The sequence below is a fragment of the Bubalus bubalis genome, chromosome 17, assembly GCF_019923935.1.
Source record: "Bubalus bubalis isolate 160015118507 breed Murrah chromosome 17, NDDB_SH_1, whole genome shotgun sequence".
NCBI lineage: Eukaryota > Metazoa > Chordata > Mammalia > Artiodactyla > Bovidae > Bubalus > Bubalus bubalis.
Window position 1 is genome coordinate 34,766,723 of NC_059173.1, and position 18,609 is coordinate 34,785,331.

The 18,609-nt window shown below is 36.6% G+C and overlaps 1 long non-coding RNA gene across 1 annotated transcript; it reads left to right on the forward strand.

Moving 5' to 3' along the window:
- Positions 1-811: 811 nt before the first annotated feature.
- On the forward strand, positions 812-2,608 carry LOC123330058. The gene is made up of 2 exons (XR_006545764.2): positions 812-1,309; positions 2,264-2,608. It is a non-coding gene; the product is annotated as an uncharacterized LOC123330058 (long non-coding RNA).
- Positions 2,609-18,609: the final 16,001 nt, after the last annotated feature.

Below are 18,609 nucleotides of genomic sequence, written 5' to 3' on the forward strand. Positions count from 1 at the left end.
AGTGTCCAGGTAGGTCAGAAGCAAGGTCAGAGGTCTGCTATACACTTTTGCCTCTAAAGCCTGAGCAAGACTACCTCTGTTTTATTTCCCTAACAGTGATCCTTGGATTGTTTAGGCTGAAGAGCATAGGAACAAGGCAAAATAGCACAAGCAGTCTTATTACTTCTATAAGTAACAATGTAGAAATATTGTAGGTTTTAGTGAAAATAATTCATTTACAGTAATTGATGGAGTGTTCCAATAAGCAGGGTTCTCCAACTTGAGAAGTTCATTCATACGGCAATTCTTTCATAGCCTTGTCACAGTCTGTCAGTAAATGGGTGCAGTTATTATCAAAGTCTAGATAATTTTTAGTAAAAATGAGGCAACCAATATATTTCTCTAAAAACAACAGGTAAAATATGAAATTGGTACATAATGTCCATCACCCCTACATCTGGTATAAGCAGGAAGAGTAACATTAAAATAACCTTTGTAAGAGTCTATGATGTTATGCTTCTGCTGACCAACAGTAGGGTAGGTGAAGTTGTCCTGGATGTTGGCCAGATGATATCCTTGTATTATCATTTTGTTAGGTAGTTAGAATAGGAAACAGGAGTCCAAAATGGCAGTGGTTAAAAGACAAGGAAGGGAAAAATCTGCAAAAATAGAACAAAGGAAGGTCAAAGGAAGGTCCGAGGACCTGAGTGAGGACCTCAGGTAGAACAAACAGCACTCCTGGCTAGCCCAATTTACATAGGGCAAGCCCAGGCAGGGGGAGTAAAAAAAAAACATATAAAAAGAGGATCCAAAGCGCATGCTCGCTCTCTCTCTCCCACTTGCTGGTGCACTCCCCTACTATCTTCTCTTCGCGTCTTTGGGTCAGCATGCCCTCATTCCTCGAGGATGGATTCTCTTGCTATTTTCTAAATAAAATAGAGCTGTAACACTGATTTGTCTTAAGAGCTATAACATGGTCTGTCCAAGACCTGAGAGCTGTGACGCACCAAGGGCTTTAATGTCTGTCACTCCAAATCTTTGTTGTGATGAAACAGAACCGAGGAGCATACACTCGCCTGACATCTGTGGTGCTGTGACTCGAATTTAGCCTGGCTGAAACAGCCTCAGTGCAGCCCTGGCAAGGAGGAGGCCAAGCACAGCAGTAGCCCAACTCAGCGAAAGCTCCCACAGTAGAAGCAGAATGTGAAGAAAACCCAGAGCAAGGGAAGTGGAAAGAGGCCTATCATGCTGGAAACCTGGACAGCGAAAAGCAATTTCAGCAGAAAGCTCACATAGCTCAGTGTCAGATTCCAGAAGACCTCAGGTTAAGGTAAGTGGTCCTCGCTCCTATGGCTGGAGGGACATATGTCTAACAAAATCTTAATTCCTTTACAATCTCTCTTTCTTGTTTCATGACCTAATAGGGGTTGCCACCCTAGTTCCACAGACTAATTTGCCAGAAACTCCTTCATATACTGAAGGTGAGACTCTTAAAGCTAAGAGTGAGGGCTTTCAGGAAGATCATATGGGGTGGTTCCAAAAGGAGGGACTGCTTTTTCTGCCTGAGAACCTCCAATGGAAGTTGGTTTACTCCTTACATGCCACCACTCATTTAGGGGACAAGGCCCTCCAAAGATTAGTAGAAAGTTCCTTCAGAGGAACAGGCCTCCAAACAACTATAAGGCAAGTGGTCTCCTCTTGCCCCACTTGCCAATTAAACAACCCCCAAGGAGCTCAAAGACCCCAGCTGGCCCAGCCCGTCTAACAATGTGGGACCTACTCAGGAGAGGACTGGCAGATGGACTTCACCCAGATGCCAGTTTCTCAAGGGTATAAATACCTATTAGTCATGATGGATACATTCACAAGATGCATTGAAGGCTTTCCCACCTGGACTGAGAAGGCTGAGGAGGTGGTAAAAAAAATCTGCTCCATGAAATCATTATAAGATCTGGTCTGCCCAGGTCATTACAAAGTGACAGTGGGACATCATTTACTTCTAAGGTCATCCAAGGGGTCTCTAAAGCATTGGGCATTACTTATTATCTCCATTGTGTCTGGAGGCCTCAGTCTTCAAGAAAAGTAGCAGGAGCCAACCAATTCTTAAAATCAGTGATAAAAAAGATAACCGAGGAGACCTCCCTGGGATGGAAGGAGACTTTACCAATAGCTCTCCTCCACACCTATATTGTCCCTAAGGAACAGGTTGATCTTAGTTTATGAGATGCTATATGGGAAACCTTTTGTTTATGTCAATGACCTCTTCCTAGATCCAGAGGTTCAGAACCTCCAGTCTTATACCATGGCCACTGGGCAATTCCAACAGGATATACGCTTGTAGGGTATGAACCAGGAACCAAAAGATTCTAAGGAGTCACCACTATATGCTTCAGGGACTCAAGTCCTAATTAAAGTCTGGAAAGATGGGTCCCCAAAGGCTCAACTCCAGCCCACATGGAAGGGCCCCTACCCTGTGATACTTTCTACCCCCACAGCAGTCAAGGTACCAGGACATGGCTCCTGGATTCACTACTCATGAGTCAAGCCGTGGAAGAAAACAGAAGAGGACACTCCATACACCTGCCAACAAGTTACAACATGCAGTGCCAATTCAATAAAGATATAAAACTAAGACTGACCATGGAAAATATCACTCACCCTTAGATGGACACCACTATAAGGACTCTGAGGCTTGAGACTAACAAGAGGGGGAAGCCCAATACCCCTCGCCATCCCAGTTCAGCAGGAAGTAGCCAGAAAGACCTTGACACTCCTATTCCCAAAGAATTGGGCCTCCCATCTCTTGAGGGGGTAATGTTAGGTAGTTAGAATAAGAAACAGGAGTTCCAAAATGGTGGTGGCTAAAAGACAAGGAAGGGAAAAACCTGCAAAAATAGAACAAAGGAAGGTCAAAGGAAGGTCCGAGGACCTGAGTGAGGACCTCAGGTAGAACAAACAGCACTTCTGGCTAGTCCAATTTACATAGGGCAGGCCCAGGGGGTGGAAAAAAAAAACATATAAAAAGAGGAGCCAAAGCATGCTCTCTCTCTCTCTCTCCCCCACGTGCTGGTGCGCTCCCCCACTCTCTTCTCTTTGTATCTTTGGGTCGGCATGCCCTCAAGCCTCGAGGATGGATTCTCTTGCTATTTTCTAAATAAAATAGAGCTATAACACTGATTTGTCTAAGAGCTATAACATGGTCTGTCCAAGACCCGAGAGCAGTGACACGCCAAGGGCTTTAGTGTCTGTCACTCTAAATCTTTGTTGTGACGAGACAGAACCAAGGAGCATACACTCGCCTGACAGTTTGGAGATCCATTTACTGCATTCTCAAAGAGCAAACTTAGCCAGAGGGTTAAAGATGCATAAAAGTAGAACTCTCAAGGTGCCTAGAAGAAACGCTAGACAGGAGAACCAGGACCAGACATTGGCCCATGACATTAGTTTTTCTCCAGGTATGAGAAGATGCAAGAATTTGGGCTCATAAAAAAGAAAAAATCTTTACATGAAAACATCTGACTATCTGAAGTCCTGTTTTGTCCATTTTTCCCAGACCACAGATTGAGTGACTAATTTCTGGTATCCACCCTGAATTCCTTTCAAGGGGTGTTGAAGTTCAGCAGTTGTAGTGGGCACAATTTAACCTTTGCAGAGGCAGTCTTCAAGTGCAAATTTCCAGTCAGCAGGGCCCCTGCTTTGGGAGCATGTCATGGTCATTGTGTCCCATGGTGATGAAAAGGGTCATTTCCAGGTCTTCCCTGGTGGCTCAGACAGTAAAGCGTCTGCCTACAATGCAGAAGACCGAAATTCAATCCCTGGGTGGGAAAGATCTCCTGGAGAAGGAAATGGCAACAAACTCCAGTATTCTTGCCTCGAAAATCCCATAGATGGTGGAACCTGGTAAGCTATAGTTCACGGGGTTGCAAAGAGTTGGACATGACTGAGCGACTTCACTTTCACTTTCCAAGTCTAGCAAAGATTTCATTGATAGGCCACTCTGTGTGCTGTTATTGGACTAGGCCCTGTGAATAGCAAACGTCTCTGGATCATTCCTTTTATACTAGGCTCTTGGTCCAGTAAATATTTCGCCTTGTTGCTTCTTCCCATATCTAGAGTTACATTATTACAATCATTGATCTCATATGGAGCTTTATAAATCATCATTTTTTCAGTGGCTTAGTCACATACTTGGTAATGTTAAGAGACAACAAATTTATTAAACAGGAAACATGGAAAATACTAAAGCTAGCAGTTATTAGTTCAGTTCATTGCAGTCACTCAGTTGTGTCAGATTCTTTGTGCCCCATGAATCGCAGCACGCCAGGCCTCCCTGTCCATCACCAACTCCCAGAGTTCACTCAGACTCACGTCCATCAAGTAATGCCATCCAGCCATCTCATTCTCTGTCGTCCCCTTCTCCTCCTGCTCCCAGTCCCTCCTAGGTTCAGTCTTTTCCAATGAGTCAACTCTTCACATGAGGTGGCCAAAGTACTGGAGTTTCAGCTTTAGCATCATTCCTTCCAAAGAAATCCCAGCACTGATCACTTTCAGAATGGACTGGTTGGATCTCCTTGAAGTCCAAGGGACTCTCAAGAGTCTTCTCCAACACCACAGTTCAAAAGCATCAATTCTTCGGCGCTCAGCCTTCTTCACAGTCCAACTCTCACATCCATACATGACCACAGGAAAAACCATAGCCTTGACTAGATGGATCTTTCTTGGCAAAGTAATATCTCTGCTTTTTAATATGCTATCTAGGTTGGACATAATGTTCCTTCCAAGGAGTAAGCGTCTTTTAATTTCATGGCTGCAGTCACCATCTGCAGTGATTTTGGAGCTCCCCAAAATAAAGTCTGACACTGTTTCCACTGTTTCCCCATCTATTAGTAAGGTCACAAACAAGAATTTAATAACTCTCATTAGGTATAGCCCAATATGTCTCAGGTTATCTGACTTAATTAAATGATTATAGCCAAGTGTTAATCTCCTGGTTGTACATCATGGAGCATCTGATTTTTATTCAAATATTGACTACTGATATAAGCTTTAGAAAAAAAGTTAGAGTGTCCTTTTAACAGCTCAATTAAATTTTTAACAATATAGCATAACAGCAAGGAACTATCTCAGAAATGAGTAACAAAACTAGGATTTAATGTTCAGTGAAACATAAATATTTTTCATTGTGAGAGCATTAACTCTACAGCCATGGAAGTCTTTATCCCATCAGATAAAAATGAGGTTTGTCAAGGAGCTGGGAAAAGCAGCTCAAAAAAGCGGCCATCTTGGATTTCCCATAGCTCTGACTGTTTGATTGACAACTATTGTTTACCCGTTTTAAATTCCCCAATTTAGGAATAGACTCTTGCCATATTTTAAGGACATCAGTATAGCAATACTCTGACAGTGAGGGGTTAATTTTATAGAAGCAGAATGAGTTTTATCTACATGTACCATAATCTTCATAGATTACTATGAAATAATATTATTCACCAAAGTAGCAAGAGATTTTAAAAACAGATATAAATCACTTTAAGGCAAAGAAATTCACAATCTGTTGTCAAAAGCTGCATTCTAAGAAACTTTGTTTTCTTAACAAAGAGAGAAAACAACATTCTAATCTGGTCAAAGGCATCAAAGTGAAACCATAGAAGGCATTTTTAAATCAGATTATATTCCAATTGACAAAGCAACCTGTTCATTGCTGTGACATATAACACTTTAATATGATAACTTGAATTATAATGGACAACATTTTATCAGGACATATGTGATCTTCATGAATTCCACATAATTTTTAGGATATCTATATTAGTAACATCAACTGTAAAGTATAAACTAAGACAGCAAAAGAGACACAGATGTATAGAACAGTCTTTTGGACTCTGTGGGAGGGGGGCGGATGATTTGGGACAATGGCATTGAAACATGTATAATATCATATAAGAAGTGAATCGCCAGTCCAGGTTCGATGCAGGTTACAGGAAGCTTGGGGCTGGTGCACTGGGATGACCCAGAGGGATGGTATGGGGAGGGAATAGGGAGGGGAGTTCAGGATTGGGAACACGTGTACACCCGTGGCAGGTTCATGCTGATGTATGGCAAAACCAATACAATATTGTAAAGTTAAAAAAATAAATAAATTTAAAAAATAATTAAAAAATAAATATTTTTAAAAAGTAAAAAAAAAAAGAAGAAGAAAATTATCACTTCTCCAACAATATTTACCATGTAATTTAATATGTCAAATGAACACATGTAGTTTAATATGTCTCTTTGGAATGTCTCAGGGGTCCTCTGAATCACCCCAGAGTCAGAGGTCAAAAGAACTTCAGTAGAATTTAATTTTAGGAAGTTTTGCCAAAATTATCAAACGGGTTTATAACAGTCAGATAGGATCATAGAGTTCATTGTGAAACAATAGTTATTCACTTCAGTTTAGTTCAGTCTCTCAGTCATCTTCGACTCTTTGCAACCCCATGAATTGCAGCACTCCAGGTCTCCCTGTCCATCACCAACTCCTGGAGTTTACTCAATCTCACGTCCATCGAGTTAGTGATGCCATACAGCCATCTCATCCTCTGTCATCCCCTTCTGCTCCTGCCCCCAATCCCTCCCAGCATCAGAGTCTTTTCCAATGAGTCAATTCTTCACATGAGGTGACCAAAGTACTGGAGTTTCAGCTTTAGCATAATTCCTTCCAAAAAAGTTAAAATATATATATATTTCAGAGGTAAACATAGAACAGATCACTTTAGAGGCAAAGAAATTTAAAACCTATATTCAAGTGCAGTTCAACATCTCAAGAAAACTTTTATTATGCACAAAACTCTTTTCTTGGGGTCCATTTTACATAGACCTCTTTTTTTTTTTTAATCACTTTGTTCATTTAGAAAAATCCACCTGTAAATCAGATCTACTTCCTTTTTTCTTAATAAAATATAATTTCATTTCTCATACTTTTTTACTAGAAATATACATTCTACTTTCCTTAAGCAACCATGAACTCCCCTTTATATTAGCATTCTGTAAGTTTGTGAACATATATACCAGTGATAATTTCTAAAAGCATATACTCTCTTACAGAGAACATCTCAGGATGGCACAAAACATATTCATTAATAGTCCAAAATCTCTTTTGTTTCTCTGTAAGAGGAAGTTAGTGTTCAATAATTAATGTTTCAAAATCGTATTTTATTTGAAAATGACCTAGCTATTCAATAAATTTTCATCACTTAGTTTAGCACAACCCTAGAAATTCAAGTTACCTAAATCTGGAGTAAAAATTTTAGACAGACATTCATGAAGTATAATTATTCTGAATAAAGTTTATCAAAAAGTTCTTGTCTCATTTATATTTTTCTTTTTCAAAAGTTTCTTCATTTGAGTTACTTTCCTTGTTGACAAATTTAGCTTATATTAAACCTAGACACAATAAATGTATTACACAATATTGATGACTCAAAATTTATCTTAATTAGGCTAGCAAACAAACATTAATACTAGATATTTCAGTTCAGTTTAGTTGCTCAGTCGTGTCCTACTCTTTGCGACTCCATGGATTGCAGCACGCCAGGCTTCTCTGACCATAACCAACTCCTGGAGCTTGCTCAAACTCATGTCCATCAAGTCGATGATGTCATCCAACCCTCTCATTCTCTGTCATCCCCTTCTCCTGCTTTCAATCATTTCCTGCATCAGAATATTTCTAAGGACTCAGTTCTAATCAGGTGGCCAAAGTATTGGAATGTCAGCTTCAGTGTCAGTCCTTCCAATGAATATTCAGGGTTGATTTCTGTTAGGATTGACTGATTTGATTTTCTTGCTGTCCAAGGGATTCTCAAGAGTCTTCTCCAACACTACAGTTCAAAAACATCTATTCTTTTGTGTTCAGCTTTCTTTATGGTCCAACTCTCACATTCATACATGACTACCTCAAAAGCAATAGCTTTAACTAGATGCATCTTTGTCGCCAAAGTAATGTCTCTGCTTTTTAATATGCTGTCTAGGTTGGTCATAGTTTTTCTTTCAAGGAGCAAGCATCTCTTTATTTCATGGCTACAGTCACCATCTGCAGTGATTTTGGAGCCCCCCAAAATAAAGTCTGTCACTGTTTTCATCGTTTCCCCATCTATTTGCCATGAAGTGATGGGACTGGATGTCCTGTTACTTTTTTCAATGTTGAGTTTTAAGCCACTTTTTTCACTCTCCTCTTTCACTTTCATCAAGAAGCTCTTTCGTTTCTCTTTGTTTTCTGCCATAAGGGTGGTGTCATCTGTGTATCTGAGGTTACTGATATTTCTCCTAGCAATCTTGATTCCAGCTTCTGCGTCATCCAGCCTGGCATTTCATATGATGTACTCTGCATTATAAGTTAAATAAGCAGGTTGACAATATACAGCCTTGACATACTCCTTTCCCAGTTTGGAACGAGTCCATTATTCCATGTCCAGTTCTAACTGTCGCTTTTTGATCTACATACAGATTTCTCAGGAGGCATTTAAGGTGGTCTGGTATTCCCACCTCTTGAAGAATTATCCACAGTTTGTTGTGATCCACACAGTCAAAGGCTTTGGCATAGTCAGTAAAGTGGAAGTTGATGCTTTTCTGGAACTCTCTTGCTTATTTGATGGTTAAACGGATGTTGGCAATTTGATCTCTGGCTCCTCTGCCCCTTCTAAATCCAGCTTGAATGTCTGGAAATTCTCAGTTCACATACTGTTGAAGCCCAGCTTGAAGGATTTTGAGCTTTACTTTGTTAGAATGTGAAATGGGTGCAATTGTGGGGTAGTCTGAACATTCTTTGGCACTGCCCTTCTTTGGTATTGGAATGCAAACTGACCTTTTCCAGTCCTGTGGTGACCACTGAGTTTTTCAAAATTGCTTGCACATTGAGTGCAGCACTTACACAGCATCATTTTGTTTGTTTGTTTAGGATTTGAAATAATGCAGCTAGAATTCCATCACCTCCACTAGCTTTGTTCATAGTGATATTTCCTCAGGCCCATTTGACTTCACACTCTAGGATGTCTGGCTCTAGGTGAATGATCACACCATCATGGTTATCCAGGTCATTAAGATCTTTTTCATATAGTTCTTCTGTGTATTTTTGCCACCCCTTCTTAATATTGTCTGCATCTGTTAGGTCCGTACCATTTCTGTCCTTTATTATGCCTATCTTGTGTGAAATGTTCCCTTGGTATCTCTAATTTTCTTGAAGAGATCTCTAGTCTTTCCCATTCTATTGCTTTCCTCTATTTCTTCACATTTTGCATTTTAAAAGGCCTTTTTATTTTTTTAATCTCTCTTTGTTATTCTCTGGAACTCTGCATTCAGATGTGTTAATCTTTCCTTTTCTCCTTTGCCTTTCACTTCATAACTGTGATGCTGCCCCAATGTAGCCCCAATATAGTAGCAGCCAGAGATTTTCAGGTGAAGCCCATAAATGCTTATTGCACAAAATAGCCCATAACCATGTGAGTGCCTGGTGACAGTGCATGCACACTTCTATAACTGATCTCAGCTGTTACATAACTGTGCAAACCATTGTTTAGAGGACATGGGGTGAGAGGGAGTAAGAGTGTGGGCTGAAAGAGCCTGACTGGCTCAGTCTTGTTAATTTCCCCACAGGTCCTAATTGTAATAAAACCAGGCATCCAGCATCCTGAAATTAATGACAAACACACCAAGGGCTTTGAAGTTCTGATGATTTTTTTTTTTTAAACAATCAGCAAATTTCTAATCAGAGTCAAAATTTCATCAATTTTACTATTCATATTGTCCTTATGTTTTGAGATTCTTATGTGTTATGAATCTGTTAGATTAAATGTTTAATTGGTTGATACAAAATAGCAAATGATTATTTAATTTAACCAATGAGAAATATTGCCAAATGAAATCAAGATATATGTCTGTGGAAAACTTTCCTTTTTCTAATTATTATATTCTCTTCTCTCCCAAGTGTGAACTAACCCATAAATTTGAATCTTGTTTCTTAAGTGTACTGAGAAAATGCTTTTCCAATTTGCCTTCATGCAATAAAAGATTTGTCTTGGGCTATTCAGTTGTGTATTTTTGCTGTGCTACTAAATGTGTTTCACCAAGATTTCCTGCTGGATTATGCCTTCTCTTTAAGAGTTGTTTTTAATTTTTGTTTTTTATGATGGTGAAAAATATACAGTGTGAACTCAAAAGGATTGCAAAGTAGTATACAAACTATAATCTCCCTGTTAGTTGAACTTTGCTCTCCTCCTCATGATTTCATTCATACTTATTCAGGGGTAGACACAATAGTCCATACTTTTTTTTTTTTTTTTAATTACAATATTGTCTAGTAACTCAAAGCAAACATAAGAGCTGGAGATTCTTCTTAAAAAAATTCTGACCAAAGATACAGAACATTATAGCAGAAAGGAAGGCTTTATCATTTTGTGGGTGTTCCACAAATTGTTCTTAAAAGAGAGAAAGAGAGAGAGAGAGAAGGAAATAAAAAAGTTGACTGTATTTGCTTTTCTTATAGGGCTCCCCCATAGCTCAGTTTGTAAAGAATCCACCTGCAATGCAGGGGGCCCTGGTTCAATTCCTTGGTCAGGAAGATCCCCTGGAGAAGGGAAGGCTACCCACTCTAGTATTGCAACCTGGAGAATTCCCTGAACTGTATAGTCCATGGTGTCACTAAGAGTCAGACAGGATTGAGCAACTTTCATTTTCACTTTCCTTATAACTGGCTATATTTGCAAGACTTTTCCAAGAAATATATGTGAAGGAAAAAAAAAAACAAAACAGAAAAATAAACTTATGCAATTGTGAAAATAATCTTGCTTATTTCTGCATTTATAATAGATAAATGAAAACTTAGAATTAATGTGCATAAAGATAAAATCTGTAACACGTGGTTTGGCTTACAAAGGAATTTAATTATAAAACCGAATATAAGGACTAATGTGCACAAAAGTTACATGTATTAATTAATAATGATGCTTTAGCAAAAAATAATAGGTCATTTCTAGGAAAGAAATTATTGTGATCTTGGCAAGACTATGTATCATTAAATATGAGGAAAATGAGTCACCATAAGTTCATTAAATGTACTTCACTTATAGTATTACCTTAGCAACTAGCTGTCATGCATTGCTAAAATAATATAAATGTTGATAAATATAGATCTAAAATAAGGCCAAAGACATACTAATTCAGATCTCTCTCCCACCAAGATGTTCATAATACTAGTACATGAAATATCTCATTAAACTAGGCCTTTATTACTAAACATGCTTAATTAGTCTGAAATATTAAACACTTTCTAATTTTCCCATAACTACTAAGTATGTATGGGTTATTCTATTGGCCTAAAATTTGGACCTATTATCTAATATTTTTAATTTTTTTTTCATTTTGAAGTTCTCAATAATACTCTTTTATTCAAACATAGTATTGATATTGTGTATTTTGCCACAAAAATGAGAAAGAAATAAAAACAACATGCTCTACCAGATTATTAAGTAATGATATTTTATATTTAAGTTACTCCATATGGAATCCTTGGCTATACTCCTCAATTTTCTCTACTGTAATTTAAATATTCTTAGAGGTACTATTTTTAACTCTCTTCTTTCTTTAGGATAAATCTTCAATTCTTAGGACATTTGAGTAAAATATACAATTTTCAGTAAGCCTGTTGTTTAAATTGGTGAAAAGCAGTTTTTTTACACAGTGTATCGAAAATAAGAGAAGATTTCATGTGATTTTCCTTAAAACTGTGATTATTTCTATGTTTTAAAGCTGTGCTATTTGAAGGATTATCCCTCAGTGCGTGCATAGTTGTAAAGTTCATTGTGGGATTTCAGCTCAATTTATTGCCTAATGCATAAGAAATACTCTTCTGGTTATTCATAACCACAATCTACAGTGTCTTTATTATCTGTGGAATGAACACCTTGTCTCATTATTGGAGCACATGGTTTGCTGAAAGCTATATTCCTGCCATCATAGGAAGTTGCCCATTTTATTGCTATTACTGTACCATCGGTGAGTGTTAGCAGTGAATACACTCTCCTCTACAATACATTCTCCTTAAATTAAAGTCCTTATTACTTTGGAGTTAAATATTTTTTGGAACCCTAATATGTACCAAAACGACTACTAAGTAAACTGCATACAATCTTCACATTACAGTAAATTTTACTATAATTTTAGACAAAGCTTTGATTTATAGATAATACACATTTTTGAGTATGTCCTTTTTAAATGAGGCAATCTAGAATGTGAGGCCAAATTGAAATGAGCAAATTTATTATTTTGCATTACATAAAGGATTCAAATGCATAATTTTCTAATTATACTAATGATGTTTTCACCACCACAAATTAATCACTGTTGTGATTTTAAAAATAATATTCAAAGTAGAAATCAAAATATAAAATATTGAATGACTAAACATTCCCCAAATGCAACTATTTATAAGAAGTGAAATTGATTAAAAAAAAAAAATTAGCCAAAGTGTGCATTTGATTTATATTTGTAAAAACACATTGCTTTAATGACAAAAGAAAAAATGCATCTTCACTCAGGGGGGTCTCAGGTTAAGCTGAGTTGTCTCCCCCAGATGCACTGGAGGCAGGTTCTATTTTTTTTTTTTTTCACTTGATCTTCCTCTCATTGTGCTACTCATTGTATTATCTTGCCCTTCTTTTCTTTAGCAATAAATGAAGTGATATGCTATGTTTGTTCATATATATATATTTTTTTTTTCTTGCAGTATTACAGTGGTAAGTTTGTTATGTCAACTATGTTTTAGCTTATACTTGTTGGGTTTTATGTTTGCATTTCTATACTTTACAATCAGTTCTCTGTTCCCCTTTTACATGTTATAATCACAAACACTGCAGTGTGATAATTTGTTATGTAAAATCTAAGTGGCTTTATCTTTTAAGCATACATTTCAACCATGTGAATGGAATGGTCATTTCAGTGCTACTTATTTTAATCATTGTATTCAATTGGGTATTCAATATTTCATGCTTCCTATATGCAGCATTTAATTGAGTAATATTTTTCTTTTCAGATTTCCATAAGATTAAAATGTGTATTTTTTTCCTGCTCATCTGAAATTTTTGCTTTCTGCCTTTTACATTTGTTCATAGTTTTCAACTTAAATTCCATACCTACATTTCTTTACCACTGTAAACTAATATTATTGACTACTACTTTTTCTTCATAACATACAAATACTTTAATCATGCTAGTTTAGCTCCTTTACTCTCATTACACCATCTAGATGTAAAACATTTCAACCTATACTTTTATCCATTTCACAGAAAGTAAGAGAATGAAAATTCAACTATATTTTAAAATCAAACCAAAAATTAGGATATTAAACTAGGGTAAATAATTTTCAAATCACTGAAAGAAAGCCAACTGCAGTACAAATACACTTCCATTGTTATAAATTTTCATGTATTCAGTATAGCTACTAATTAAAATTGCAACAGACAGAAAAAGATGGACTAAAGTGAAACAATTACATTCATGAAAGATTAAAATGTAAAAAATAAGAAAGAAAGGTTAAGTAAAAAGGAAAAGATTAAAAGAAAAACATTGAAGTAATATGTTTATTACATTTAGAGGTATATATTTAGAGGTAGAGTTAGTGGATCATGTGGTAATTCTATATGTAATTTTTGAATGAACCCCAGCACTTATTTCTACAGAAGCTACACCACTTTACATTCCCATAAATGATGCTCAAGAGTTCTGACTTCTCCATATATTCAGCAATACTTGCCATTTTATGACATTATATTGTTTCAGGTGTATCATATAGTGATTTGATATTTGTGGGCAGTTTTAAATGATCACCATGACAAATCAGACTGGACTTGGAACAACAGACTGGTTCCAAATAGGAAAAGGAGTACGTCAAGTCTGTATATTGTCACCCTGCTTATTTAACTTATATGTAGAGTACATCATGAGAAACGCTGGGCTGGAAGAAGCACAAGCTGGAATCAAGATTGCTGGGAGAAATATCAATAACCTCAGATATGCAGATGACACCACCCTTATGGCAGAAAGTGAAGAGGAAGTAAAAAGCCTCTTCATGAAAGTCAAAGAGGAGAGTAAAAAGTTGGCTTAAAACTCAACATTCAGAAAACTAAGATCATGTCATCTGGTCCCATCACTTCATGGGAAATAGATGGGGAAACAGTGGAAACAGTGTCAGACTTTATTTTGGGGGGCTCCAAAATCACTACAGATGGTGACTGCAGCGGAAGGAAAGTTATGACCAACCTAGATAGCATATTAAAAAGCAGAGACGTTACTTGGCCAACAAAGGTCCGTCTAGTCAAGGCTATGGTTTTTCCTGTGGTCATGTATGGATGTGAGAGTTGGACTGTGAAGAAAGCTGAGCGCCTGAAGAATTGATGCTTTTGAACTGTGGTGTTGGAGAAGACTCTTGAGAGTCCCTTGGACTGCAAGGAGATCCAACCAGTCCGTTCTGAAGGAGATCAGCCCTGGGTATTCTTTGGAAGGAATGATGCTAAAGCTGAAATTTTCAGGATGGGGAACACATGTATACCTGTGGAGGATTCATTTTGATATTTGGCAAAACTAATACAATTATGTAAAGTTTAAAAATAAAATAAAATTAAAAAAAATAATAAAGCTGAAACTCCAATACTTTGGCTGCCTCAATTGAAGAGTTGACTCATTGGAAAAGACTCTGATGCTGGGAGGGATTGAGGGCACTACGACAGAGGATGAGATGGCTGGATGGCATTACCGACTTGATGGATGTGAGTCTGGGTGAACTCCGGGAGTTGGTGATGGACAGGGAGGCCTGGCGTGCTGCCATTTATGGGGTCGCAAAGAGTCGGATAAGACTGAGCGACTGAACTAAACTGAAATGAGTGACAAATCAAGTAACCATCCTTCCTCATATAAAGTTATTTCTATATCAGCAACCGTATTTCTTATGCTGCATATTAAATCCTCATGGCTTATTTATTTAGACTCAAGGTTGTGCTTTTTAACCTTATTCACTTATTTCATCCCCTCCTTCCTCCCTGTTGGCAACTCTGACTCATTCTCTGTATCTACAGGTCTGTTTTCTGTTAGTTTTGTGTTGTTTTGTAGATTCCACGTATAAGTGATATCATATGGTGTTTGTCTTTCTCTGACTTACTTCACTTAGTATGCTAACCTCTAACTCCATCAATGTCATCATCAACATGCCAAAAATGGAATTCACCAAGTAAGAATAAAGGGGAATGGAAGGGCGATTGTGCTGGATTCAAGAAGACATCTGCCCGCACTACTACGGTGAAGTACAGAGTAGAAAACTACCTAAGCCATTTTACCAAGTTCTAAAAATAGTAGTCTTAGCATTATAGTCTTTGATTCTGTTTTTCCATTTTTAAATTAACAAACTGTTAGATCTTTTCCAAGCAAGAGTAAGTGAATCAGTGAGGATGGTGAAGAAGAACGTTTCTTTCTTCTAATTCCATTATTACTTAATTTTTAATCTTCATTCAATTTTCAATTGTCTCTTATTATCTATAAATAAGCATACAAATGCATAAATGAGAAAATAGCAGATTTATCTAGCAGACATAAGTACATAAAAATCCATTTTTAAACAAAGGTATGTAATATAGTTGACTGAAAATGAGTGTAATACCTCCCAAGTAAGAAAATAGCATTGTTTGATCAGTCTAAGACAATAATTATATCACTGTTTCCAGTTGAACAGAGAAACATCTTTACTATTATTTCTCTTTCAAACTGTAGAATATGAGATAGGTATGTGGTGGTGGTAGTTTAGTTGCTAAGTCATATCCGATTCTTGTGATCCCATGGACAGCAGCTGCCAGGCTCCTCTTCCCATGGGATTCTCCATGGAAGAATACTGGAGTGGGCTGCCATTTCCTTCTCCAGGGAATCTTCCCATCCTAGGGATTGAATGTGTGTCTCCCACGTGCAGGCAGTCTCCTGCATTTCAGGCAGTCTTTACCACTGAGCCACCAGGGAAGCCCCTGAGATAGGTATACTGGAATCTCATTCAGCTCATGTAAATATTTACCAAATATTCTGGGGCTGCTTTCCCATTTTATTTCATTAAGACCTTCAAGAAATATCTGATAAACACATTATTCAGTTAGAAATATCTGATTACCATTGTGAACCAGAGTTCTAACACCTATAGATATCACAATGAATAAAATGTTTAGTAATATTATTATCAGAGCTAACGTTCTAATATTTTCTAAACAAGAAAATCACATGCTTCAGCTAACACCAGTCATATTTAGTAACTGGTAAAACTGAGTTTACTTTTGTTTTCCATTTCCATTATTTCAGTTGACCAAGATAAAAGAAGAAATCTTATCAAGAAAATCTAACCTACATGAAGATATCTTTTGGAACTTTAATGAGTGAGTGCACAGGTCCAGGATTACTTTCAACAAATCTTCCTAGTTTCAGAGGTATTCACCAGGTACATTGGACTATGGAACTGTAGGCAGGTCACCTGAGGACAGTGAAACCATCTATTTCAGAGAATGAATTTTTACCAAGAAAATTATTGTAACCTCATGATATGTTGCTCACATACATTGCTGTGTTTCATATATACTGTGTTGAAACTTAAAAATTCAAAGACACTATTATATTTTGTACAATTAACATTGTGCATGTGTGAGCTCGATTGCTCCATTGTGTCCGACACTGTGAACCCATGGACGGTAGCCCACCAGTCTGCTCTGTCCATGGAAAATGTCAGGCAAGAATACTGGAGTGGATTCCATGGACAGAGTAGCCTGGTGTACTACCATTCATGAGGTCTCATAGAGTCGGACCCAACTGAGTGAGCACACTCACACACAATGCTAACTGTACAAAAGTTGATAGTATCTTTGAATTTCTAAGTTTGAATACAGTATATATGAAATATAGCAATGTATCTGAATAATACATCATGAAGCTACAATGATTTTATTGGTAAGAATTTGTTCTCTGGAGTTAACATTTAATGATTTTAATTTAAGCAGGGATTAATTTTGTAGGGACCATAAAAAATGATCTCACAAATGATAAAAATATCAAAGATCACAAACAATATTAACTCTAAATTAATATTTAGATATTATTTCTAAATTTATTTTAGAAATGAAATATTTAGAAATTTATTTATCAATATTAATTCTAAAAAAATATTTAGAATATTACTAAAAATTAGTACCTATTACTTAAAGTATTACACTATTACATTGTGTTTAAATTTCCATAAGACAACAATATTGTAATTAACTAGACTGTCTAATAGAAAATTATAAAGAATTATTGAAGGATGTTATATTTATTATAACTTAGATATATCATTAGCACTAAATGCACAAGGATTTTGTGCATAGAAATATGAGTTTTATTCTTTGTAGTGTTTTAAAGTAATTAGTAAATTTTGAAATTAAAATTTCTTTGATAAATTTTATAATATGTGTTTTTGATAATCCTTTGATATATAAAAAAACAAACAGTCTAATCTGTCTTCCATCATTTTTTCATTATCACTTTAAAAACATGACTATTCTTGATGAAAACACTGATTAGCTAAGAGTAATCTAAACTTCCTAAAAGAAATAGCTTATTTAATTTGTTGTTATTTCTTATGGAGAGATATGTATCAATATTTTAGTATTTATAATTATTTTATATATCAACTTATTATATAATTTACTGATATTATATATAAAATATGCAGTGACTGTGCTACCAAATTCTTAACAATTACACATCTTTTTAATATCTGCTATTTATCTAAATTATTATGATATTATCCCCTCATACTCATTTCAAATACAGTGCCCCATACATCAAACAGTCATTCTCTATCACCTTGTCTGTGAAAATAGACTTTGTACCATTTATACTAAATTTCTACCTTTCCATAGTATAACTCAAAAGCATGGAAGTGAACTAGTGTATTTATTTTCTTAACTATTTTTCTTGGATCTCATTTCAGAATTGTGATGAGAAAAAAAAAAAATACTACTTTGAGTTGCCAGTTAGGTATTTTAGAATATAAGACTGCTCACATTCAGAATCTGGACATTTAGATAAGCTTAGGATTCATGCCATAAGTTCCTGTTTTGCTTTTCCTGGGGAGCTTTTAATACAACTTCTTAGAGCTGAGTCTGCAAAAATTAGTGACCTCCACACCAATCACTTTATAAGTAATAGGTGCTGGCTACACTGCTGTCCATTTCTTGTGCACTGGTGACCTGGGACTGGAACTGTCCTTCTTCTGGCTCAGTGCCTCTGCCCCAAACTCCTTCCCCTCTTTCTGGGATATCTAAGTAATTAATCTTATGACGACTCAGTGAAGTTACTGAAGCTGTGCCTTCAATCAAACAATGGGTGGTTTCCATTTCCCTAAAGTAGGAGCTCAGATTCTGAGGAAATTACCTGCTGACAAGGTGTGGATGGCTTCTGACTCCTTGTTCAGAATGTCCTGATCTACATATTCTTAATTTAACACCCCAGGTCTGGCCTCTAAGCACATGAATCAAGTGCAAAAATGGTTAGCTTTAAATTTAAGGTAGTTTATAATCTGAGTACATTTTAAAATCTTGCTTA